Below are 27,448 nucleotides of genomic sequence, written 5' to 3' on the forward strand. Positions count from 1 at the left end.
AGGCAGCTCATTCTGAAGACAAAGCTGAGAAGGTCTGTCTTACAGAGTGAACAAACAAGTTTAATATCTGTCCTCAGAAAGGAAGACTACAAAGCACAGTCATTCAGATACTGACAGAATATAGAACAGCTGAGCAGTGAAATGGGCCCTCTTCCTCCGTTCTTGGCTAAGCTTTGGAAGACTATCTTTCCAAGATGCTAGGTAGGAAGGGGCTTGGGGAGAAAGATTTTCCTCCAGAGAGTCTTGAAATGTATTTCTAGAATCTCTTATGTCTTTAGAACTACCCCAGCTCAGCCACTGCATCGGGGAGGAGATGTTTTGTACTTGTCTTTCCTAAATTCATCTTTGCTGAAGTAAAGTAAACACATTAAAGACTGATTTTCAAACCAGTGCAATATCAACTAAGCCACTGATGGCTTACGAGTTGTTCTTTATAAACAAGGCCAGCAAAATTCATTGTAATAATAAAAGGTTCTTCAGATGGAGTACTTTGGCAGCTGTCTTTTTCCCACGTGGAAGCTGAAATCAGTTCTGAAAAACTCCAGGTCCCTAGACTTCCTGTGTACCATAGATCAATGACACCACAGTCCTGGGTCAGCTAAATATCAGGCCTACAAGGGCTAATTCTTCCAGCCCAGGAATGGGACTGTGAGGCAAAGACACCTCTCAAATGTCTGTACTAGGAACTTCTCAGGGACATTCAAAAATCATTACCAGGAAAAAAACAGTCCTGGCATCAGTCCTTCAGCCTGGAGTCCTGTTGTGGTGAGAGCAGATGCTGCCCTTGCTAAGTAGAATGCTCAACATGAACCTTTTTCTTGCTGCTTCTTAAACCAGAAAACATTATCCTCTCGAGGCCAAAACCAGACAGGTGGCATCCATCGACTTGGAAATGAGGTGCGTGGCTAATGGACTGTGAGTCCCCAGGGCCAGCCTCGAGGGAGTGGCTCTCCTGTGGAGGGCTCATTGTTTTTCTCTTTTAATGAGAAGGCTGTATAAAATGTGCAGCTTTTGATATCACTTTGGCTCCTTAAATTTTATTAATTGTTCTTTTGTGCACTGTCCTTGGCTTTTGATGAACCTCAACCGTTCATTCATTCAGACTGGACGCAGCTGCCTTGCAGAGACCGAGGACTGCGAGGACTGTGTGGGACGGTGCCTCATGACTCCAGGAGGCTCCAAAAGTGCCTTTTTGGCTCAGCTCTTGGTGCACAGGAATTGTTGGAGCCAGGGGCATCAGACACAGAGTTTATAGAAAATCACAGGTTCTTCAACCGTCCTGTGATTAGAAAAGGCCAGTATGTGGCAGGTTTAGTGAGCTGTAGGCCTCTCTGTCCCTGCTGGTGTCACTCTTGTCTTCTTCTCCTTTCCCAGGCTGATGTCTTTGGTCTTTGGCTGTCCCTGGCTGCCCCACCTGCAGCTCCTCACTGCCGACCCCGCAGGATGGGGGAGAGTCCAATATGGAGGGACAAGACCCGAGCTTCTGATCTGATCCTTCCCTTTGCAGTGTTTCTCACTGTTAGTGCCTGCGCCACCAAGAGCAACAGGCCCAACCTTCCTGGTACTCAGGGCTCAGTGTGGGGTTTCTAAGCCAAGGGAAAGTGCTGGCTTAAAGCACTCATGCCTTCTAGTGGTGTGGTCTGTTTTCTAGCCCAGGTAATGGTTGCTTTTGCATTTTCATATTGGTGCGCATGACCAGGGTGGAGTGGATAGATTTCAATCCTCATGAAAGAGCGGGGTTTGGAGCTATATGGTAGCAGAGAACATCTTTCCACTTTTCTGAGTCCCTTAACCTAAGCCGAAGGACCCAGTGTCTTGGGAGTTGGTGGTTGTCCTTATGCAGATGAGGCTCTCTGGCGAGCAACTGGAGTTGGGCCAAGGGAAGGGAACCAAAAAAGTGGAGGGAATAGGGAAGGGAGGGAAGGAGAAGTAGGAAGAATTAAGGTGTGTTTTGTACCTGTCCCCACCCCCACGGTGAATGCAATCATTATGTATTATAAGCATGTACTAATAATATTTTTAAAAAGTAAAAAAACAGAAACATGACTAAATTGTTCTGCCTTGGGTGTTTACAGGCCCCTGAGGGCCAGCAGAGTTGATGACAGGATAGAGGGAGAAGGGGACAATAAAGAAAGGAGAATCTGGACAGAGGTGGAAGGACTATGAGGACGTTTGAGCTGAAGGAGTAGGAGGCTCACAGGCATCTGTCTGTATGTGTGAGTTTAAGTGAATGTGGGAGGAGGAGAGCAGAAGGGGAGAATCTGCATGGAGATGATGGACTGGTCCTGTCTGGTCTCTGGGCAGAACTTGGGACCTAAGCAGGGAACTGTGGGGTCCACTCCTCAAAGTGGGGCACTGTATCTACGATCATCCAGCCTGGGAGCATGGAGACCTGCCCAAGACCCTGCAACCAGACCTGGATTTAGCATGGCCCCAGGGGATTTGTGTGCACACTGGAAGTGCTCCCCCAGAGATGGCAAACCCAATGTGTCTCAGAGTGAGAAGAGCAGCCTAGCATGCTGGCCGAGTTGGGACTCAGAGCAGGGACCAGCCAGGGCCACAGTGCAGAGGGAAGGGGGAGTAGTGGCTACAACACCATTCTCAAGGGTGTTTTCAGATGGAACCAGTGGAAAGGGCTGGGAGAAAAGTACACAAGGGCCATCTGGGAACAAATGTGAAGTCTGCTGGAGGTCTGAAGTATCATGCTTAGGCTTGGAGACAGAGGGGGGTGCGTGGTCCCCACAAGCTCTCTTTCAGTTCATTTTTATGTCCTTAGGATGGAGAAGCCTTGGGCCACGTAGGCCAGCTAGTATGATCTTTACTGCACACAGAGTTCATAGAGAACAGGATATCCTGTTTACAAATAGAAGGGAATGTACCTTGATGCATCTCCATGTGAATATGAGTTTGACCTCTGTCAGTATCAGCAGCAGTACCTCCTGGGTGGTAACAGTATGGGATTCTCTGTTTTTCTGTGTAGTTTTTGGTGCTTTCCAAAGTTTCTCTGTAAAGCGGTCATACGTTTATAATTAGAGGGAAACAGAAAGAAGCCCAAGATGTAGATAGGCTCCTGCCCCTAACAGCTGCACAACCCCCATCAGCATCGTTTTAAGCTCTATTGCTCCTGTAGAGAAAGGGTACGGTCACAGCCCCCTTGGGCTGAGAAGACAATGGGTGTGGAGCCCTTGGTGAACTAAAAGTGTGACCCAAATACAGATCACAAGGCTGACTCAGGCGGTCACCAAGTCCCTTCCTGAGAGGGAGGGTTGTTGCCTTTTAGGAAGAGCTGGGCTCTAGGCCAGCATCAGACAGAGTTTTTCCTTCCCGCAATTAGTGGAATATGTGGGCGCAAATTTCTTCCTTCCCTTTGACTGGTTTGAGGGAGAATTCCTGAGCTCCCACTACCATACGCGTGTAGCCACTATTAGGCAGGAGCAGCATCTCTTACTAATGCCTGGGTGTCCTCTCCACCTGATGGGACAGCAGCATTCTTTTTTTTTTTTTTTTTTTTTTTTTTTTTTTTTTTTTTTTTTTTTTGGTTTTTTTCTCCGGTACCGGGAACCGAACTCACGACCTTGCGCTTGCCAGGCAGGCGCTTTGCCACTGAGCTAAATCCCCAGCCCCAGACAGCAGCATTCTTCAGGTAGGTTCTTTGGGTTTCTGTGAATTAGAACCTAAACCCAGACAAGAATAACAATACAAATAACAGAATCAACAAGGGTATGGGTTTGAAATGTTGAACACGTTTCTAAGCTGATACTTCACATAGCAAACAAGCAGAATGCAAGAATCTTTTGTACACACTGGAATGTCTGTCTGAGACCTTGCACACATGAAGCCACCTTGGTCTCACAAGCCCAGGGAGGTTTGCTGAGCCACACTTCTTTTCTTTTCTCTCTCTGTCTCTCTTTTAGTACCGGGGATTGAAACCAGGGCCTTCACACTGAGCTACATCCTTGGCCCATTTTACTTTTGACTTTGAGACAGGGTCTTGCTAAGTCACTAAGTTTCGGGGGCTGGGGATTTAGCTCAGCGGCAAAAGCGCCTGCCTGGCAAGCGCAAGGTCGTGAGTTCAGTTCCCGGTACCGGAGAAAAACAAAAACAAAAAAAACAAAAAACAAAAAACAACAAAAAAAAAGTCACTAAGTTTCCCAGACAGGCTGAACTTGAGCTCCCTTCCGCTCCTCCTTCCGCAGCTTCCCAGAGTGTTGGGCTTACAGGCTTGCACCACCACAGGCAGCCCCACAGCATGTTGACTTGGCCTTGGGAATCCTTGGGGGGTTGGTAGGAAAGCCTGTCTCCCCTGTTCTCCTAATATCCATGCAAATGTGGTAGAAAGCGTGATGGTTTATATGGGGGCTTAGAGACAGACCCTTTACTCATAATCCAGCGCCTGACGACAATGCAGTAAACTCATTAGAATAAGGTCTCCACTATTTATTTATTATTTAAAATTTTGTGACGGCCTCCCTAAATTACCCAGGCTGGCCTCGACCTTGTGATCCTCCTGCCTCAGCCCCCAAGTATGCTGAGAGTACAGCCATGCCCCATCATGTCTACCTTTTAAAATTCCATCTATCTATCATCTGTTTTAGAGATAGCATCTTGCTATATTGCCTAGGATTGTCTCAAACTCTTGACTTAAGTAATCCTCCTGCCTCAGCCTCCTGAGTGCTGGGACTAACTTCACTTTTAATTTTTGCCAAACAGAGAGACACTGTATCTCAGATGTTTTCTCTAGTTTTAGAGAAATTTCTTTGCAGATATGGAATGTCAAGGTTTTTGTTAGGATGGGCCCACAGCCCAGCTCTCTGACTTATTTCTGAGTGGCCTTGATCCTCATCAAATACAAGCAAGGCCTTTTGTTGACTTATTTGCCTTTGTTTGTGTCATTGGCTTGGACAGATGGTAACTAACCTGGTGGGCAACAAATACTTGGCGGGCCAGCTCTCCCCTGGGTCTCTGGCAGCCTCTCCTACTCACTGTCTCTGCAGTGTTTTCATGGTCTCAGCTGGGCTGTGACCCAGACAGACAGCTGGGGAGGAGGAGCCGGACATGGGTGGGAAGAGACCAGAGGCCTTCTTGGCTCCTAGCGCCCTGTGCTCTAGTGAGAAGGGCAAAGCAGCCCTTTCTTCTCCCCATGACCTTGGCCTTCAGGCCGCAGTCTGCCCTGTCATGATTTCTCCTCTTCCGGCTGCGGTAGATGCTCATTTTCATTCGGTTGTGACTGGATTCTACAAGGAAGGAGGCTCCTGGTAGAGGTGACGCAGAATATTTTCCCAAGGTTGAGACTTGAGGGCTACAGTCTGGATTTCTGTGACTTGGGAGAGAAGTTAGAGCCTCAGGAAAAGATCAGACAAAAAAAAAAAAAAATACAGTACTAGCAATATTTTCAATGATTCTCACTGTTTTCCAAATGTTGAAATGGATGCTTTCTATGTAAATTATGGGGAATTTAATGTAAAATTCTATGTAACTGTAACTACTTTGTTTATTTCTGCCACTTGGAAGAAACAAGTTTCTATGTAAATTATGGGGAATTTAATGTAAAATTCTATGTAACTGTAACTACTTTGTTTATTTCTGCCACTTGGAAGAAACAAGTTTTTTTGTCCCGGAGGATATGAAGTCACTACTGTTTGTCTAAGGGCGGTTCCTTCTTTCATTTAAAAAACGATAAGCCAGCTCTTGGCAATGGGCCGCAGCTGCAAAGTCAGCCAGCATTGCTACCCGTGTGTCCCCAGCCCTTTTGGTTGTGATGCTCAAGGGTAGAAACACGTCTTTTTCTAAGTGTTGAGGGAAAGGGGCTCAAGGCAGAAGCAGTGGAACTCCCTAACAGTCCAGCGAAGGAAGGCATGGCAGGCAGGCTGCAGGAGGGTAAAGCGTGCAGTATTTACCCAGCCCTCAGGGGGCTGGTGCTTGAGAGGGGAGGAAGTCACTCAGAGTGGCAGGTGGACCCCGGGACACCAAAACCATGGGTGCGATGAGAAGTCTCTTTGGAGGTGATCTGTGTGGGCCTCTCCCCAGATTTCCTTGGTTGGGTTCCTGCATGGCCAGGTTAAAGAGAGAGATTGTAGACTGTCAGTGGCTTTGGTGAGCCGCACACCAGGCCTGGATTTGACATGTTTTAGAAAAAACACTATTTTAAAAAGCTCCTGGTAGTCCAAAGTGGGCCGAATGAAAGTCAACTTTAGGAATCAATACTGCATGTAGGTCATAGAATTGTCAAGAAAAGCAAAGGAATAATGACCAGCAAAGCCAGGCAGGCTGCATGATTTGGTGGGGAAAAGCCACCTAAGAAGAGTCTCAAAACAAAGTTTGGGACACCCAGTGAGCTCTGAATTTCAGACACACGATAAAGAATATTGTAGAAGTATCACTCAAATATTGCACAGACCAAATGTGTACTTTTAAAAAAATTGTTTATTTGTAAATCTGAAATTTAGTTCCTGCATTTTTATCTGCCAGTCTGGTAATGTTACTTTTAAGGTAATGGCCATGTTCTATTTCTTGACTATGGGATTTACTTTAGTTTTATTTATTTATTTATTTTTTACTGTACATATTGGCGGTAGTCTTCTGTGTATGTTCTGTTCTTTATATGAGACTTTTGTTTAAAAGTTCTTACTTCTCTAGTATTGTGGAACAATTTGTACCAGTTATAAAAACATCATCTTACTGACCACTTCCTGTTCCCTGTGGCATCCTTTAAGAATAGACTCATAACTCATTACAGATGGGGCAACTGAGGCTTGAGAGTCAAACAACTATTCTAAAATCACAGAGCTGGGAAGTAGGAAAATCGGGTTTTAGCCTGAGTTGATCAGACTTCAAAGTCTGTGCTTTTAAACTCTGTAGATGCCTGTGCTACACAACAAAAAAACAACTCAGACCCTAATCTCCAGAGGCCCAGGGGAGACTTGCAAATATGCTCATGTTTCTGGAGCAAGGGGCAGTCAAGTTTCTCTGACAACTGTGTAAGGAGAAAAGGTTTTATAAAAGAGAATAGAGGTGTGTTATCAGCATCACATTACTATAACAAAGTACTTGGAGGTAATCAACTCAGAAGGAAAGGTTTGGAGGTTCCAGTCAAATGGGGTAGACTCATTCATTGCTTTGGGCCTCTGGAGGTGATGGTGTAAGCGGAATGAGGGGTAAACTGCCCACCTCACAGGCTGAAAGCAGAGAAGGGAGGATGGCTTATCCTTATCTCCTTTGGCCGAGCTCCCAGTGGGCTAAGGGACTCTGGTGAGATCTTCAAAGCATAGCAAGGGGGACTTGACAGACCTCACCACTGAGCTGCCACACACTGTGGAATGATCTGGTGTGGGCTTTAAAGCGGCTGTCAGAACAATGCTTTGACAAGCAAGTACACACATGTTTGACATAGAGGGAAAAGTAGACATTGCAGGAAAAAACAAATAGAAGGTGTAAAGGAGAGCCAAGGGAAAATTTGAGAAGTGAAAAATATAACAATAAAATAAACTTACTGGACAGGCTTGAGAGCAGAATGGAGAGTAAGAGGAAAGAATCTGAATTTAAAGTCAGAGCAGTAGAAATTGCCCAAACTGAGCCACAGAGAAGAAAACGAGACCATGGAAAAGTAGCCGACAGAACACTGAGGGTCTGTGGCACTGTACAACAGGTCTCACTTTTCTGTCACCATAGGCATGGAAAGAATGTGAAGCTGAAGAAGCGCTCAATGACAAAAAGGGGGAAACATTCAATTTGGTGAAAATTGGGAAACCTGTCTATGGTTTCAAAAGGCTCAGAAAATATCAAAGAGGGTAAACCACACTCCCCCAAAATGGGATAAACCCAAAGAAATCTACACAGGGTACACTGTAATCAAATTTCAGAAAACTAAAAAACAAAAATAACAAACAAACAAAACAGCTCGGAGTGGTGGAGCATACATATAATTCCAGTTCCCAAGAGGCTGAGGCAGGAGGATTGCTGCAAGTGCAAGGGCAGCCTGGGCAGCACAGTGAGTATAAGGCCATCTGGGAATACCTAGCAAGACCCTGCCCCTACCTCCAGTCTTGAAAGCAGGAAGAGAAATGTGACTTTATGTATAAAGGAAAAAGTATTTTTAAAAAACCGTACATTCATCATCACAAACCACAGAGGCCAGAAAGAAGTGCTATTTTTTTTTTTTTTAGAGCTGAAAGAAAACAAGGATCAACCCTAGATTCTCTATCCTATGAAATAGTCCTTCAGAAAGGAAAATCAAGACGTTCTCAGATGAAGGAAAATCGAGTTAATTTTCCTCTTCAAGACCTAGCTACTTTAAAACACAGGAAACAAGAAAAGGAGGGATCTTGGAACATCTAGAAGGAAGAAAGGACAATGGAGTAAAATATGAATAAACACAGTAAATTTTCTCTCCTAAATTATGTTTGATGATCAAAACAGAAGCATGGCATGTCTATAGTAGATTCCAATGTATGCAAAGAAATATATGATACGGTTATATAATAAAGTGTGTTGCATGTGTGAGTGTGTGCACATATGTGGATGTGTGTGTGTGTTTGTATGTGATAGGAGGTTCAGCAAAGGGACTTACAGGGAGATTAGGCTTCTGTATTTTACTGAGACTAGTAGGATATTGAGACTGGAAGAGTCTGTATTGTCTGTGTCTTGAGTGTGATGGTGGTTATACAAATCCGTACATGTGATAAAATGAAGTAGAGCTACATAGATATCACACCAGTGTCAGTTTCTGTGCCCTAATGTTGTAAGATGTGACACTGGGAGAAGTGTATGAATTCTACACAGTAACTCTGTCCTATCATTGCACTTTCCTATAAATTTGAAATTGTTTCAAGACAAATGGAAAGAGAGAGGGAGAGATAGAGAGAGAGACAGAGAGAAAGAGAAAAAGAGAGACACAGAGACAGAGATACACAGAGAGAAAGAGGCAGAGAGAGACAGAGAGAGAGAGAGACCAGAGTGCTAGAGTGCTCATAATTTTCCTGGTGTCCTTGTTTGGCTTCAAGGTGTCTAGGTAAACCCCAAATGGTCTGAAGATGTCTGAGTTCAGTTCTGGCTAGCTAGAAACTACAGTAACAGAAATGGGGCATCTGTGGTCAGCCTGCAACAAGATGATCCCGTGTCTGGAGCGTGTCCTGGTTCCCTGTGCCCTTTCAAGGGAATCAATATATTGATTTTCATTTGCCTAGCCATATGTGGCCGGATCAAGGCATATTCAGAAACACTGTCTCTCCCTGGGTATCGGACACAGGGGGCTGCATGAAGAGATCTACAAAACCTGTTTCCCTAGAGAAAGCTCTTCCTTGGAATTTCTTCCTTCTCCTTCTTCTGTGTCCATGACCTGGTCCCTCCCAGAAACATGGACATGATGTTTAACCAGGAGCTTCTTAAGTCCTCCCCACTTTACCATCAAAGTGGTTTTTAGTTCTTTCTTTCTCCACCGTCATCTTCCTTGCTGAGCTTTCATCGTCCACACGAATCATCTCAGTACTCTCTTCTTGGTCTTCTTTCTTCCATTTAGCCCCCTTCAAGCTCATTCTTGACTGGTAGATTGTCCAGTAATGGACAGCAGCTCACACCACAAGGCTGCTTAGCACATTTCCTGCCCCCTCCCTTGGCCTTGGAAGAAACGGTGCACTTGAAAGCATGGCTGGCCGGACCCTGCGTGACCTTGCTCCTGACCATTTCTTTGACCTCATCTCTGTGACTCCCTTGGTCGTTAGCACTCTTGCCATCTGTCTGCTCTTTCATCATCCAAGCTATTAATGCTTCAAGGCCTCACCATCCTCCTTGGAATGGGCCTCTTGCTGCTCTTTGTGTAGCTGGATCTTATGCTTTGAGAAGTCCCGTGTCTACGTGGTCTCCTTTGACACCTGTCTAAAGCAGCTCTCATCCATTACATCAGCCTCTTTATTTGCTTCATCACATTTCTCTACCTTATAATTATCCTATTTATTCATTCCTCTAGAATATAAGCTCCACTAGAACAAAAATTTTGCCTTCCTATTTACTGGAGCAGCCTAAGCTCCATAGATACTTGTTGAATGATTGATGAATTATAGACTATTAGAGTGGTATGGACTTTCTTGACAAAGTGTTTCTTGGGGACATGGTGAGGTCCTCAAGGAGAGAAGATAGTGACAGTAACCTGACATGTTTATATAGCACTTTATAATTCATAGAGCATCTTGAACTACAGCATCTATGGCCAAATGAAATGGACAGGATGATGTTACTTTTGTTAAACGGATAAGCAGAGAGGATCCTTAGGGCCAGGTGAATAGCAAGCAGGAACCTGAAATCCAGACAGGACAGCTCAACCTCTCAGCCTGGAGGTGCCTGGCAGAGTGCTTTAGAGCAAGATGTCCTGTCCTTCCCACAAGCTGAGCAGCCTTCAGTGGCACCCAGCGGAGAGGTTTCTGATGGTCCGGCCTTGTCAGGGGAAGATATAACCAAGTTTTGTATGTCTATATGTGTTTTCATGAGAAACTATATTGAAGATATCAATATGTAATACGATAAGCAGTGTTAATTCCCTACCACTCTGTTTGTAACTCTGTAATGTCTGTACTGATCCTTTGCTATTTTGTAAAATGTTGTCGGTCTGTTAGTATTTTCCTCCCTTTATTTCTAAAATAAAAAAAAAAAAAAAAGAAAGGGAGTTCCCCAGGAAGGGAGGGGTCTCCCAGAAGCAAAGGCCACATGCCTGTAGGGTGCCCAGGGAGAGAGGTGAGAGCAAGAATGCGGTACAGAAATGCAGCAAAGCATTCTTAAATGACCTAGTATTGTACCTCGGAGGCTGCAGTTTATTAAACCTTCAGACCCTGTTCATCCCTCCCAGAGACTGTTCAGAGCACAGCTGCCTCTGTTCCCCTCTGAGTCTCCTGGGACCTCTTGTCTCAGCCCAGAGCACAGAGATGTTCACTCCGGAATCCAGCGGCCTGGCTGCTGGACTGTGGTCTCCCATAACCTTCTGTGTTCCCTTTGTCTTTCTGAAATTTGAGATAATGATTAAAGAATTTCAAAAGTGCCTTTATTGTTCCCCTTCTCCTGTTTCAAGAGTGATAGGATTTAAGGGCCTACCAGTTCTAGGTCCCAGAAAGTGTCCATTTGAACTAGAAGGTTACCACAGAAATTCTCCTTGCAAAGTCCTTTAATCATGTGGCAAATTACCTTACTAACCACTAGAGAGTCTAGTCTTATTACTTAATTAAACTATCTCTTTTCTTCTTATTCAACCACATAGGTTTTAGCTTGTGTGTGGTTTTAGATTTTCCTTCTCTCTTTGGATTCTGAGTGATAATAGCTGCACTAAGGAATTTCTGTTATTCTGTGCTGCTGACTGAAGGGTTACAACATTTAAAATAAAAGGGGAGGGCAGAGATTGTCTGGATAGGCTCACTCCGGCCTGCGGTGGAGCAACCACTTGGGTGGTAGGAAGGTCTGAGTCGTACACCGGTGCTTACAGCTTTCTCGCCAAAACATCTGGAACACAAGATCCTGTCATTAGACAGCCCACATGTTGGAAAAACAAAAGGACAGAAAAAAAGAAAACCCAGCCCCCCACCATGGCTGGAAAAAGCCTTGTTATTGCTGGTAGGAAATTAGACATTTAAGGTCATACTTCAAAGCAACGATTTTTATTACAAGAGACTCAACATTTTGATTTATTGGGCAGCAGAACAAGACTGTGACAAATATTTCTACCTCAAAGAAAAGACAAATCTGTCCTCCGAGAAGTCTTACATTAAGTAGCTTAAAAATAAAGCCTGTTGTAACGATAGTTGTAATGATGAAAATTGTATGTTTCTACTCATGGAACCAAATAAATGGCTGCATTAGCACTCAGGCTGGGAAGAAGAAATGATTTAATCTTGTAGGAATTCTCTTGTCATCCAAAGGAAGTGCTAATATTTTGTAAAATTAAAGCAGCTGAAATTGTTAGTAGTCTCTACTACCTTTCAACAAAGTTCAGTACTAAAGGTCCCTGTATAATCTTATAATTTAGCCTGAGCTGTGCCTTTTAAGAAGGATGCTAAGAAGATAGGAAAAGTTTTGAAGAGTTCATATATATAACTGAGGAACAAAACGGTATTAAGACAAAGCTGGAAGAATTTACACTATGCAGTCTTATTGAAAAAAAAAAAAAAACACCTTCAGTGTTAGGTTTTTATCACCATTTAGGTAGAAGCTGTACATTGCGTGGTGACTCCTTTGACTCATCTCCAACTGAACTTAACCTTTCTCTATACCATGACAACTCTGATTATATTAAATCAGAAGGGGGCATCAGTGAGAACATCTATTATTAAATATGTAAAATGAGCTTTCAAGCAAACCCTAAAGATATTTTCTCTGTAAGTCTGAGTAGGGGGAGCACCTGTTTTTCCAGGCAAGATGTGGAAATGGAATTGAGTAAAATGGAGTGGAAGCTATGGTGTGAGGCCCATAACTTGGGCTCAAGCCCCAGCTCTGACATTAATGAACTCTGTTACTTTGAGCAGGTCCCTTAACATCTCTAGATCTTGGTTTCTTACCCATAAAATAAGCCTGGACAAGGTGGTCTACAAGTGTTATGCAGCACATTCTGATCCCAGGAAGAGGGCAGAATGAGCTCAGGAAAGTAGTAAGGTTCCCCATCTCATTCTAATGGCACTAGTGCTTGGAAGGGAAGTTTACCGAAGAAGTTAGGGTATCTGTGCATAAGTTTGTGTGTGTGTGTGTGTGTGTGTGTGTGTGTGTGTGTTTAAACTGGAGGAAGAGACACTGTAAATATGTTCATAAAACTATAGGTATAATTGGAAATTATGTAAATTACTTCAGCTTTAAATGCTGCACAAAGGAATTCCAAAGGTGAATGCTTTGTAAATTGAATAATTACTGCCACATGTATCTCTTCATCTTCATTACCTGGTGGCCTGATGCAATTCTGAATGTCACATTGCCCTCCAAAATGTGTGTCTAGGAGAATCTCCCATGGAAGGCTTCCACAGTCTATGCCAAGAGCAGCAAGAATGGAGTTCCAATAAAACGATCCTGAAATGCCACAGAATTCTGATGTGTTTCTGTGAATCATCAGAAGATAAGTAAAGCTTGCCCAGTGTACTTTAAAAATATACAGGGGCTTTATTGAGTACTAATTGAAATGATTAATACATTTTTAATCATGGATTGCATAATATGTGAGATAAATTTCTATTAACTAGAAGAATTTGCAGGAACATCACAGGTCCTTCAGGCTTTTTATCTCTTGGGATGAGAGGAATCAAGGAGGCCACAAGTGGGAAAGCATGGTAGGAATGAGGGGATGGCCATTCATACAGCTTGTATTAAAATCTTGCCCTGTGAGGGCTTCACAAATCAAAGTTGGTGTCCAAAATTAGCCAAACCCCTCAAGGTCACTGAGCATCTGTATGAGGTGGGGTCCTGGTGGGCACAAAGGCAGGGAAGAGAGAACCACTTGGGCCTCATGTGCCCCCAAACAGGCTCCCTGAGCTCATCTGCTGACAAACGCTGGGCCTCCAAGCTTGGACTTCAAAACATTTGGGAAATGTTCATAAACATACTCAGAATCCCTTGGTGTAAGTAAAATCCTTTTATATGATTATAAAGTAGAGAAATCTGGCCCAGGCTTTGTTTGAACAAGTGTGTATGTGATTTCTTTTTCTAAGGTGAGGAACACTTACATGAGTCTGAGTAATGGTTCTGAGGGAATTTTGCCTCTTAATTTGTGAAAACATCATAAAAACGCATGCAAATCTCTAAACCCCCTAGATGATGGCTGCTGGCCCTCACAACTATGGGGAGAACTTGGATGAAAGATGGCTTCACTCAAGATACAGTTGAGAAGCAGAATTTAAAAGGAGACAATGCAGTTTTTATTTTTAATCTGGAAATGTCACCAGACAAGGCCCATGGGTCCCCAGAGATGAGGAACCTGGACTCACCCCACCCTAGGACCAGGTTGCAGATTCTGTGGCTTCCATCATAGAAAAAGAATTTTCAGGAAATGTTAGCAAAAAGCAGAAGGGCACTCATTAGGCAGAATTTTAAAAATACACACTCAGAGCTAGAGTATAGGGTCTGAAGAAAGAGGGCTGCTGTAGTCTGGAGTTGGGGATATTTATGAGTTCGGGAGGTGGAAATCTATGGCTTTTGTGAGTCCATAGGAAATTCCATCTTGGTTTATAGGAGAAAAGGATGGCCTTCCACAGAAAAATAATGACTCATTTCAGAGGTGAAAGGACCATCCATTTTTTAAGAGAAAGGAAAGAACCCAATCTATTGTATTTCTTAAACTCAGGGTTCTGTCCTTTACCTCACCAACTGTGGAGAACCTGGGGTAACTGACTGTGTCCTCCAGTGGTAGTCTTCTTAAATATACAATTTTTAAGTGATGATGTTCCTTATCTTCTTTCTATCTGTCTTTATTTGTTTTATCCTACCTCAGGAACACAAGGCTTCTGGAGTTCCTTCACTTGAGGAATCCCCAAAGCTTCTGTAGGAGGTTAGCAACCCCAACCGTTAACATACTAGCTGTTTGCAGAAGAATGAAGCCTAAGGTGTCACCGGCTGATTCATATTTATTGCCATCATTAACAGTTAAAAGCCCAAAAGGAAAGAAAGAGTGGAAAACAAAATTAATGTCTGGTGACCAGATACAGTAGACATTATCCAAACCCCTACCCCTCCTCTTCAAATAATTTCCTAAAGCCCTTGGACTTGAAGATGGACTGGGATGACCCAAAGGAATGGTGATAGGAAGTTGGAGCTGGCCAACCCTTGTGTTCCTTTTCTGGCCTTTGTCAACCAGTTTCAAAGGCATTCCCTTGAGAGCTGAGGGCAAATGAGAAGGTGGGACTCCTCTCAGGGCAGCTCCGAGGACTGTTTCCTCTCTAGGAAGAGAGAATAATGGGAGGCGGTTTATTTAAGCAGCAAGCGCTGGCTGGCTGAGGAGAGGCAGCCACGAAGCTGACCTCCAGGTCTCCAGCTAAGGACCAAGCATGGGGAGGAGCAAGAGGATCAAAGTTGCTTTAGGACAAAATTGCTGACATTCCTGGAATAGTACCAGATTCCTCACATCCCAATAAGCAAGAACCAAGTTCAGTGGCTTGTGACGGGGAGCCCCTGCAGCCCTCTGTTCTTTTGTTACCTTGACTTTCAGCTCACTGTCCGGGCTGACCTACACTTCAACTAAAGAGTAATGAGTCTTGATGTAAACATTGTTCTCTGAGCATAAAGGTGTCAGAGGTCAAGATCTGTAGCTACAGAGAATCCAGCCCTTAAGGAAAAAAACCCAGAAGAGGGCTTCATTCATGTGGTTAAATACTTAGACATGCAAAGACAGCTGCCCATAACAGTAATCTAAAAGAGAACATTGAAAGGAAGTGAGACTCATAATCGTCTCATTAAAGTTTTGAGAAGTTCTGGAAGTGACAACGCACATAAAGCCTAAAAACCCAGAATCTTCTCAAGGTCCTTGGGGAGGGACTGGCACATATAATAATGTGTATCCATTTGAGTCTGAAGTTTTTTTTTCTAATCCATCAAATATCATAGCACTTATAACCAGTCCATGCTAATATTGTTAGAAGAGTTCTCTTTTCTAAGTTTTTTTTGTTTTGTTTTGTTTTTTTTTGTTTTTCTTCGGTACTGGGAACCGAACTCACGACCTTGCGCTTGCCAGGCAGGCGGTTTGCCGCTGAGCTAAATCCCCAGCCCCCTCTTTTCTAAGTTTTAAGAAAGACGTAAAGAAGAGAAAGAACCAAACAAAATTCAGTGACTGAAAATATTAAAAGTGAAATTACTTATAAAAAATACTAGTCTCTAAAACATAGCAAAACATATGCTAGGAAGGTATCTTTCTTACAGTGGGAAGTGCTTGTTACAAGGCTTTGGGCACATACATATTTTCAATCCCTTGGGTAACGAACTAAGAATGGGATGTCTGGGTTACACCAGGCTTCATATATTTAACTTTGTACCAAATTGTTTTCTAAAGTGACACTATCATTTTGCATTCCCACTCACAATGTGCGACAATTATGATTGCTCTATATCCTCAGTAGGTCCTGGTATTGTCAATCCTTAATTTCAGTTATTCCAGTGGATAAGCAGTGGTAGCTTACCATAGTTTTAATTTGCATTACTCTAATGACTACTGACATTGAACATCTTTGCATGCATTTATTTTCTTTTCCTAAGTTTTCTTTGGGAAACATATTTTATTGCCCACTTATTTTATTGGATTATTTGTCTTATTATTGAATTCTAAGAGTATTTTTTTCGGATGTATGTTTTAAAAATACTTTTTTTGCCAGTCTGTAGCTGGTCTTCTTATTACTTTAAGAGTGTCTTGCTTATACTAAAAGTTTCTAATTTTGATGAAGCATAATTTATTGATTAGTTCATTTATGGTGTCTGTTTTTTATGTTGTCTTTAGAAAATCTCAGGAAGCTGAGGCAGGAGGATAGTTGTGAGTTCAAGACCAGCCTGGGCTACAAAGTGAGATCAAGGCCAGCCTGAACTGCATAGTGACGCCCTGTCTCAAAAAGACAAAAAAGAAAAAAAAAGAAAAGCTTTCACTACCCCAAGGTAATAAAGGTGTTCTACTATGATTTTTTTCTTATAAGATCCATTTCAAGTGAATGTTTGTACATGGCAAGGTAAACATTGAAGGTTTGTTTTCTTACTCCTTTTCATGCAAAAATTTGATTCCTTCATAGCTTCATTTGTTTAAAAGATTATGTTTTTTCATTGCATTATATTTGTACTTTTGTCACATACAATCCAAATCCCAGAAAGTTTTTAAAAAATAGAAATTGACTAGCTATTTTAAAAATCTATATAGAAATGCAAAAGACCTAGAATAGTCCCAAACAATTGCTGGAAAAAAAACCCCAACAGTTTTTGAGGTCTTGTTTTTACTGATTTTAAGACTTAGCTATAGTAAACCAGACAATAGGGTATTGGCACGCACCTAGGCAGATAGAAAAATGGAAGAAAAGAGAGCCCAGAAATAGACCTACACATTGATGATTAATTGGTTTCTGTTCATTTTAAAAAATATTTAAAACAATTTTTGGTTTGTTTCTGGTGCTAGAGATTAAATCCAGGCCTCACACATGCTAGGCAAGTACTCTACTACTGACCCATATTTCCAGGCCTTTGAATTTTTAATTTAGTTTTATTTCAAGACAGGATCTCACTAAATGGTCCAGACTGTTCTTGAACTTGTGATCCTCCTACTTCAGCATCTCAAACAGGTAGGATTATAGGAGTGTGCCACTATTCTCAGCCATGAAATAAATTTTTATTTATAATTTTCTTTAGCTACAAGTGAAGCCACAATGACATCAACAGTCCATCTTCTGTCCACTCACTCCTGAAGAGTCTCCAGTTTCCCAACATGCTGAGCTACCTTAGTGCCTTCCTTCTTGTTATCTCCTGATGTTGCAAGAAGAGTCTCCCATTTGCTTAGGAGGAGCATGGGCACCCTTGGTCATCCTACACTGTGTGCCAGCACTTCCTCTCTGCTTCAGCTGGCCTTTCAGCCTACTGTCCTACCATTAACCCCATGGGTGCCACATGAGAGCACTCTTGTTCGCTTGCAGTACCATCTCCCTATTTCTAATGTTCCTGTCAATTTTTGAGATATTTGGAGACTGGGGAGAAGTTTCCATATAGCAATGGAGAAATGAACTTATCTTTACTCTCAAGGTCTCTAGCCTCAAAGCAGCATGGTTTTGTCCAGAGTGTTATAAATTCTCTAAGAAATCCAGCTTCCTTAGCTGCTAGTCAATTTCCAGTGGATTCAAGGCAAACTTAGGAGATGGAGTGGGAAACAGGTAACAGTCTCCTCTACTCCATGTCTCCTGTGTCCTTATTCTCTCTCGGGGACACAGACGCTGTGTATTGGACACCTTTCCATTACTAGGCTAAAGTACCTGACATACACAATTTCAATGAGAAAAGGTTTATTTTTGCTCATGGTTTCAGAGGTTTCAATCTACGGATGGCCAACTACAAAGCAAAAACATCACGACAGAAGGGCCTGGAAGAGGAAGGCTGCTCATATCATGGCAGCAAGGAAGCAGAGTAAGAGGCAAAGAGCCCACAGAGAAAGGGGCTGAAGACCAGATACTTTTTCAGAGACACACTCCTAGTGACCTATTTCCTCTAGCTGGGCCCGTCTAATAACACTTCAGCCATGAACTCATTACTGCATTAGGTCAGTGCTCTTATGATCTAACCACCTCTGTCTACCCTACTTCTAAACATTGGTGCTCTCAGGAGCAACACCTCAATATGTGAATCTTTGAGAGAAACTTCATATTTAAACCAGAATACATTGAAAAAAACAAATGAATGTACAATGTTCCCCAATTTTCGTCCTCTTCTTTTAGCTCTAGAACAAAATACTGTATTCTTTCCATGTGCAAACAAAGGCAAACAAATGCTAGAAATAATAATTATCATTATTAATATTTTGAGTATTCCTTAATACTAGTAATCCCAGGCTAAAAATAATAAATATCGAATGGGAGTTTTGGTTAAACGGATCTTTCTGCTTATCATTTGACAGTCATGAAAGCTGAGACAGGAAGTGATTTTATGATTTTATCTGGGATCATGTAAGAGGAAGTGGTTGCTGGACTCAGATACTATGACCTCTAGGTCATCAGTACATGGGCTCAAATGATTTACTGACTCAGTCTTTGTCCATTTTGTTAAAGGAGAAATCATGTCAGGAAGGCAAACATTAATTAATTCTGATACTTGAATAAAGCTAAATGGTTGCTTGCATCAAAATGGTGACCCCAATAGTTCTCAATAGATTCTGTGTTTGGAGGGAAGAGTCCCAAGTTCTCTTGAGAGTATTTCTTACTATGTAGTAATTTTGTGGCTTTGAGGTAAGATTTCAGCAAGACATCCTGTCATGAAATACTGGGGAAATGTCACAAAAGGTATTTTTGGGAAGTCACTGGGAAAGTGAAGGAAAATGTGTATATTTGGTTTTGTCAGAAGGATCGTGGTGTGTGCAGTAGGTGGTATGCAGTCCATCACATCAAAATGTAATCAAAGCACAACATGAAGAAATATAATTATAATGTGTACACCCTTCTAGAGTCCAGACCTCACCCAGGCAACTTCCCACTTCAAATTTGAAAGAAAATGAAAGCAAATCTGCTGTGTTTCAGACAAAGTAGGGTTGGTTTGTAAGTATAAAGCTGAGAGGGGTGGGTCTGTTGGGAAGACTTGATTGTAGGCCTGAAAGCCTCCACTGAGGAAACCGCTCTGAACATTACAGAATCCAGACCCGGGTCCAGCTCACTTAAGGGTCTGACTGACTTCCACACACAGAATCATCTATCGGGAGACAAAGGCTATTTTGCTCACAAAGGCTGTGCTCCTTGTCAATTGTGGTTCAATAATTAACATCCCCGCAGATTGGGAGATGAAGACACTATTGCCTTTTCCTTAATAAATACTGTACTCGTAAGAGAACGATCCTGCAGAGTCTGACTCTCAGGAGTGTGAGTTTAGCCTCGATTCTCCTCCTATTCCAGCAAAGATGTGAGGCTGGGAGAGGCCAACAGGTGCCAAAACAGCCACGCTCTGGGGAATAAGCTGCAGGGAGGGACAGGGGAAAGGAGCTGGGGACAGCGGGAGGGAACTTGCCCACTTCCAGCAGACCTGGGATCCTTTTCAGGGCAGGATCACTGGGCTCCCCACAGAGCTGTCATAAAACCTGCCACGAAGGTGCTTTCTGGACCTGAGTACCTAATCTATAGCCCTAGTCCCACCCTCCTCAGAAGGGACGAGCTGATACTCCAAGAGGCCCAAGTCATGTGAAAGTAATGGGGCCAGCAGTGTCCCTTGACAGTCTGAGGCAGAGAACACATTTCTCTGGTAAGGAACTGTGCCTTGTGACCAGGAGAGCTATGAATCATGGGATCTAGGGCTGAAAATCTGAGCAGGGCTCTGCCCACACTGGCTGCAGTGCTACTTTCATATCTACGGTGGCCACCGCCAGCAGCCCTTTCACCTTTAAGCATGGTCCCTGCCAGCTGTGAAGGTCAGAGGAAGAGGCAGTGCAGCTTCTGTCCAGTGCTGGCACCCCCACAGGCACATGAGGTGACACCCCTGACACCTCCAGGTCTGGGAGAGTTGATCGCGCTGACATGCAATCTTTCTTGTCAGACTCAGAACAGGAGGCTGGAGGTAATAAGGCAGAGAACCTCACGCCTACCTCTCTGAGATGAAGACTTTTGAAAGTCTCCAAATATATTTCTTCTCAGTCTACACACGCTCCATGCTTTCCACCTCTCTCTAACAAAGATTTCTTTAAGCTTGCACCAGTTCAGACAAGGTACTCTCACAGACCAGCACTGATGAACTGACACGAACTCCTGCCTTGGTCTATGAGACCAGTGAGCTTTGTGTTCAAGTAGCTTGTGAAAAATTTCCCCCCTTTTGCCCTTAAAAGTGTCCCTTGCCTCTATCTCTTTCCCCTGGCTGCCTTGTCTAGGTTGCTGTGGCGTGTGCAGACTATCTGCATTGCATTGCTCCATCACAAGATAAGCGTCATCATCCTTTGGGAGATCTCACTGATTAAAAAGTCTCAAGGCCCTTCTCAGTGTTCTCCCACTCAGACTGTCTTTTTCCAGCTTACCCTGAGTATGCCACTTAGACTTTCCCCTCTGTGATTTTTCACTTGGCTGGACAAGCAGAGATTTCCACTATGACTTTTCCAGAAAAGATGGAGATGACATTAGAGAGGCTGTGATCACTACAATGATTTCCAAAGAATCTCTAAGTCAGTCTCCAGCCTTGTCTAGCCTATCCCCACACCCACACAGTGCAGACCAATAAGTAAGAACTCCTTCTGGAAGCCAGGCCTATTTGCTGAGGTCACCTCTGTTTCTCACACCAACCTCTTTCTTTCGACAAATCTTCTTCCTGTGAATTTTAACTGTGCCATCAAAATAACAACTTACAAGTTTTAAGGGGTTAGATTGCTTGAATAGAAGCCATGTGGGGGAAAGAAGAGAAAAGGGAAGGATGGAGTGGATGCTGAGGAAACTTTTAACCTCAGCAGTCAGAGTGGGCCATTTTCTCCTCAAAAGCATGCAACACTAATTACTTCCACCAGGGGTAATTTTCTGAGCAGTAAATTAAGAAGCTTATGCAAGAATGACCCCCAGTCACTGTGCATGGATTGGAAGATGAGCAACTCTGCAGGGTACGAGCCCGGCCGGTACAATGCAGAGCTAAAGGCAACAGGGAGCTCATGCCCTTTTTCAGGGATGAGCGGCCCCTCTTTCTCCACAGCCTGAAAGGAGCAATTTGGAGGCTTCGCACCAGTCTCAGTGAGGAGGAGATTTCCATAAGCCAGAGGGTTTTTCAGGCAGTGCAATCAATACCACTTGAAAAGCACCGGGGGCTGCCCCTGAAGACACTGCCATTCAGCAGATTTAGGTCAACTCCATTTAAATAGAAAGTTGGGATTTTACCCATTGATCCTAGAAGCATTAATCAGAAAATTATTCTTCCTACCCTGATGCAGAGAAGTAGGGACAGAGACAGAGAGAGCTCTTACAGGACAATAATGCTGGGCAAATTCATTTTGCCGCTGTGCCAGTGGGTACCCTTTCCAGGTGTTCTCTAGTTTCCTTAAAAGCAGTCATGATAATAAAGGCTCATCCTTCTTGGATGCTCAGTGTGTCTAGGTTCTGCTTGGGCCTCTGCTATGGTCTGACCATGGACTCTGTCTACCAAACACGTGTGCAGGCTGGGTGCCTAGTGGAATGCTGTTGAGAGGTGCAGGCCTTTAGGGGGATTAATGGCTTTCTTGCAAGCCTGGGTCAGTCACTGTGAGAGACTTGGTATAAAGCAAGCTGCCCCTCCTGTTTTGCCTCTTGTGCATGTATCCACATATCCTTCTGCTTTCCAGTGGGATTTGAAGCAGCATGAGGTCCTTGCCAGGTGAGTCCACCTGATCTTGGACTTACAGCTTTAGAACTGTGAGCCAAAATAAACCTCTTGTTTATGTATTACCTGGTCTCAGGCATTTTGTTATAGCAACAGAAAAGGGGCTACCCCATAAGGTAGGTGCTGTTATTAATCTTCTTCTGCAGCTGGTAATTTGGGGAGATATGTTTTAGACCCAGGCCTTATACCCCCAGTCCCTAAACACTAAGCCCCATTCTCTTCCTGCCATGGCATGAGCAGGTTCTCACTTTTCCTGACTCCCATGCTCAAAACCCTGGTGCTTCTCTCTCTCTCTCTCTCTCTCTCTCTCTCTCTCTCTCTCAGCCATCAGATCCTTTTCTTACTTCTTCCTAATACCTTTCTATCTATGCCTGTCTCTTTCACTGCAATTCCAGGCAGATGAATGCTGCCTCCTTACTGGTCCTCCCACCTCCACTCTTCCCCCCTCCATCCATCCTAACGTTGCTACCACCTGTTTCCCTAAAGTATTCCTCTATACCCATTATACTCAGCCTTAAAAATCTTAAATGTTTTTCTTACCAAATAAAATTCAGATTTTTATTCAAAACTCTGCAGTCTTCAGAAAGAGTTAGCGAACTATGGTCCTTGGGTCAAACCCACCCCACTGTGGCTTCATGTATCCTGGAAGATGAGAATGGTTCCTATGCTTTTTTAAAACTACTGCGAGAAAAAAAATCAAAAAGAAAATAAGATTTTGTGACATGGTGAAAATGATATAAAATTCAAACTTCAGTATTCCTCGTTAAAGTTTCCAGCTCACATCCACTCCAGTTTTCACTCATTCTCTATGGCTGCTTTTGAGCTACCAAGGCTAAACTGAGTCATACCAGAGACTGAGTAGGCAAAGCCTGACATCACCATCTGACCCTTTATAGGAAACATTTGCTGACCTCCGACATAAACTGCATGTTTTTCCCTAAACAAACTGATGGTCTTAGCCTGCATTCAAAGCATATCAGGTCCTTTTCTGCCTTAGAACTTTTGCTGCTCTCATCCTCTAGCTTAGGTCAGGGGTTGCCAGATCTTTTCTGGGAACATCCAAGTAGCAAATCCAGTGGGAATTCTGGGAATTCTCTCACATTCTGCTAATCGAAGTACACATTGGTGCAAACCATTTGGACATTCCTTAACAATATCCGCTAGAGCTAACATAAATATATCTTACATAACAGATTGCACTTGTACCCAACAGAAATTCTTATCTATGTGCAGTAAAAGACAGACACACGAAAGTTCATTATTCGTAATAACCCCAAATGAGAAAAGATCAAAAAGACTAAGAATAGTAAAAGTGCAAATATATTTTGGTATGTTTATTTAAATGGCATAAGTAACAGTGAAAGATAAAGAATTACGGTTGTGTGCAACATGTTTAAATCTCACGTACCCAAAGTGCAAAACAATAGCAAAAACAACAACGAGAAGACCTCAGGCACTAGAAAGTTCACACAGCAGGCTTGCATTTATCATGAAGTTCAAAGCCCCATGAAGTGTCTATGACATTAGGGTTGGACGAGTGGCATCCCATTTTGGTGTTCCAGACAGCAGGGATTTGTGGGCAGGCAGTCCATTAGGGCTGTGGTTTGAGAGTCAGAACCTGTAGGAGGTGAAGAGTGCCACACAGGGCAGGAGGAAAGTGTCAGCTGTGATGAAACCACTGCCAGGGCTTGGCTAACCTAGGGGACAACTCTGGAAATGCTGTGGGCCTTCAGGTTCCACTGGGTAGGGGGAGGGGGACTGGATCTTGTTATCATTTTTATTTTTGAGACAGGGTCTATCTATGGAGTCCTGGCTGGCCTTGAGCTCACTATGTAGCACAGGCTGTCCTTGAATTCATAACAATCCCCCTTCCTCAGCCTCCCTGGTGTTGTGAATACAGGCGTGTGCCACTACCCCTGGGGTGGGGTGGGGATGGGTGGATCGTTATGCCTCAGTTGTTTATATGACAACCACTCCTTTGGTGCAGGATGCCTCCTGGAGGTGCAGGACCTTGAGTAAGGTCTTACTCATCTCAGGAAATCTTGGGAGACTGACTAGGTTGTGAGCTATTGGTCCCTGACCCTGCTCGTAGCTGAGGAACGAGTGCTTCAGTTTCGGTGGGGTCTGGAAGACATGCTCAATAGCCACTGCTAGTGGTTACCTCTTGGAAGGGGTAGCAACTAGCAGGGCCACTGGGGGCTTCTAAGGAGATGGCAATGTTTTGGTTATCCAAATGGCTATTGTAAGGGGTGCATTCATATATAAACATTTGTGTTCATAATTTTTGCACTTGGCTGTCTGCATCAGTAAAATTGCTTACTTACGAATGAAAGTCTGCTGAGGAGTCAAGAAGAATGTGGACTGCAAAGTGTTCCTATGGTTTGATAGCAGGTGGTCCCTGCTCACCTTAGTGGCTGGTCCCCTGGCTGGGGGCTGGCAGGTTAGGTTTATGGAGTAAGTGAGAAGGAGGGAATGGAGAGAATCAGGATGGATGAGTCTTTGGAAGTGTTTGCCTAAGAATAGTGGCTGGGGGCAGGAGCAGGAAGAGACTGGATGAAGATTTTGTTTTGAGTGGAAAATACTTGAGCCTTTAAAGATCCGGCATATAACAAGTACCTAGTGGAGGGGAGCTGGTTGTATATATTGGAAAAACAAGGGATGGTGATGGGGAGTAGTTCCTAGGAATGTGGAAGGGAACAAGGTTCAAAGCACGGGGCTATAAAAGTTCAAAGCACAGGGTTACAAAGGGTCAAAGCACAGCCTTACCTATATGCAGGGCACTTAAATTTTGACCAAACCATCTATTCATATCCAGGCCACCATCTGGTCCTTGTTTTGTTGTGTTATTATTTATATCAATGAAAAAAATTTTCTGTGTTGGGTATTGGACCCAGAGCCTTTGCACTGAGCTACATGTCTAGCCCTTTCATTTTTGCTTTTAAATTTTGAGTCATAAGTTGCCCAGGCTGGGTTTAACCTTGTGATCCTTCTGCTTCAGAGTTTATAGGTGTTTGCTCCCATGCCTGGCATAAATGATGTTTTATCTTTCAGTAAAACCCTCATGAACACCATGACTAGGGGCCTCTATATTCTCTCTGATTTCCTAGTACAGAGCTTTGTAAGTGTAGCAGGTCAGCAAGTGTGCTGCTACCATAACAAATGCTGACAATGATGACAGAAGTCATGAGAGAGAGCGTATCTATTCTCCTGAATCTGATATGGATCTTAAATCAAGACAGTTATGAAGAGGTGGACAGAGAATCTTCTTTGAACACATTTTGATATTCTTCTATTGTTTGATTTGATTCTTACGGTTTATGTATCTGAGGATGGCACGGAAATGTCAGGGCAGTGACCAAAGGGACATCCCAAGTTGTGCAACTACTGTTTGATTCCTTGTCCAGCTCTATGACATAGCCCTTTCTTCTCCTTCAGAGGGCTTTCACAATAGACAACAAGTTCAAAGGACTTCAGCAGCTTGAACCGAATCCCACGCTGTTGGTAGCAGCAGGCCTATCCTAGCGTCCAGGTCCCTCTGGTCAGCAGTCCCTGTCTGCCTCTGCTGACCATGTCTTCCAGACGGACCGCACATGCTGGGGTGTGAACACGCCAGGCTTGGGAAATTTGAAATGTGTGTTTGATCATGGAACTCAAGGGCTCAGTCCTTGGTGAAAATCCACTTTTCCCTTGGACTTGTCTCCCCAGACATATTTGTATTATGATGACAATTTGCAATTACATGGAGTCTTTCAAGCTCCAGGACTTCAAAGTCTTTTTCAGTAAGAAATATGCCAGTGCCTTCTGTTTGGCTTCTTGGGTCATTCTGCAGGCCCAAGTGTCACGGAGGTGGCTAGCTATTGGACATCTGTGGCTGGATGGTAGTAGAAAATCCAAAGCAGAGGAAGAAAAATCTGTGGTAACAGTCTTCATACTATTCATGCCTGCATTTATTGTTACAGACATGTCAGATCGTAACATTCCAAACAGCCATATTCTACACAACTTGATTAAAGATTGTGGTTAATTTTCTTCTCAGCTTTTCTTTTCTTTTTTTTCCCCTCAGCTTTTATTTAAATCAGCAATGTTACAGTGAAACGGAAAGTGAGAAGGGAGTTGTTTGGTATTTTCATGCAGTGAACTGAACTGAACAGCACCTGTCCTGTTAACCTTTCCCTTCCTACTCACATTGTAGCTTTTGGCTTTTGCACTGTGAAATCCAGTGAGGTGGACCTGCAAGATGCGTAGGACAGCATGTGACAACCGCCTTCTCTGAGCAGATGCGCTGGATGCCACCTCTACCATCTCCCAGGTGACCTTCAGTGCAGGTGGGTAGCGCTCACCTCCAGCTTCAGCAGCCTGAGTCATTTCTGAGGTGCTGGCTGATGAGCGCTGGCTGATGAGAATCCCGCTCTGGTGGACGTGTGTAAATTACTCCTTCATGAGCCGCTTAGAGTGCGGGGACTCTCTCCCTTGGGTGCAGAGGGGGCGCAATCAAGAGGCCCCTCCTGGAGTGTTCATTGCTACTGTGGTGGAGAGAATGTCACACAGGGCTCATAGGAAGCAGGGGGAGGGGGAGGGGGAGAGGGCTCAGGGCTAGGGACCAGAAGCAGAGGTTGTTGAGGACATACGTGTCCCTTACACCGTATGGTGGACAGCACAGGGCCTCTGGGTTTGTCTTTTACTCCGTCCTGGGCATTAGGGCTGCAGTGCAAGGAGCTGACAGTGTGGGCTGCAGGCTGGGGGGACAAAGGATGAGAGAATTCGGGTGCCAAAGGAAGATGTGAACTCTCACCCCATAAGGCAGTATTTCCTGAGGTTAGAGATTTGGAGAAAGTTTTCCACAATTGCACTCACCTGCTCCACACACATCTGAGTTGGTGGCAACTGCTCTCCTCACATCATTCCTTGACCTGGGGCAGCCTGGGTTCTTTCCCCTCTCTTGGTTTCATGCCTTTCTTTCAAAATGCAAGCCCTCTGTGGCATTTGTTTGACTTTTCCTTTTATAGTCCATGAGTACATATCGAACAGAGGCTGCATATCCTGCCATATCTTTTTTTTCCCTCTTATGCTGAGTATCGAACCCAGGACCTCTCAAATGTTTGGCAAACACTCTGCATAATATCCTCATGCCCCTTTTATTTCCTTTCATTTTAAGTCTTTGATTCTTCATTCAGTTATTGTGTTTCCCCCAAAATCAGACCTACCCAGAAAACAATCAACTTTGAAAACTAAAGATCAAAAATGCCAACCACAACCACCCTAATCTTGCCTTCCCTGCCTTATAGAGTAGCCACCAAGCAAGAGAACCTCAAGATGTAATCGTCCATGTGACACTGGCCATCACTATGGTAACAACCAGCTAGGGCTTATTTTCAGGGAAACAAGATGGTACTCAATCCCTCGTCTCTATGAGATAGCTTTAAGAAAAAAAAATTAAAAAGAATAGGGTTCCAAATCTTCC

At 43.6% G+C, this 27,448-nt stretch overlaps 1 long non-coding RNA gene across 2 annotated transcripts in view; it reads left to right on the forward strand.

Annotated features, from left to right (window-relative positions):
* The window catches only part of LOC102004298, a 156,020-nt gene that overhangs the window by 126,579 nt on the left and 1,993 nt on the right, over positions 1-27,448 (forward strand). For both annotated transcript variants that reach the window (XR_001234297.1, XR_001234298.1), the window contains exon 6: positions 26,180-26,312. This is a non-coding gene — a long non-coding RNA (uncharacterized LOC102004298). The remainder of the gene's footprint in view (positions 1-26,179; positions 26,313-27,448) is intronic.

This window comes from Chinchilla lanigera, unplaced genomic scaffold (genome assembly GCF_000276665.1).
Source record: "Chinchilla lanigera isolate Chin_1 unplaced genomic scaffold, ChiLan1.0 scaffold00024, whole genome shotgun sequence".
NCBI classification, from domain to species: domain Eukaryota; kingdom Metazoa; phylum Chordata; class Mammalia; order Rodentia; family Chinchillidae; genus Chinchilla; species Chinchilla lanigera.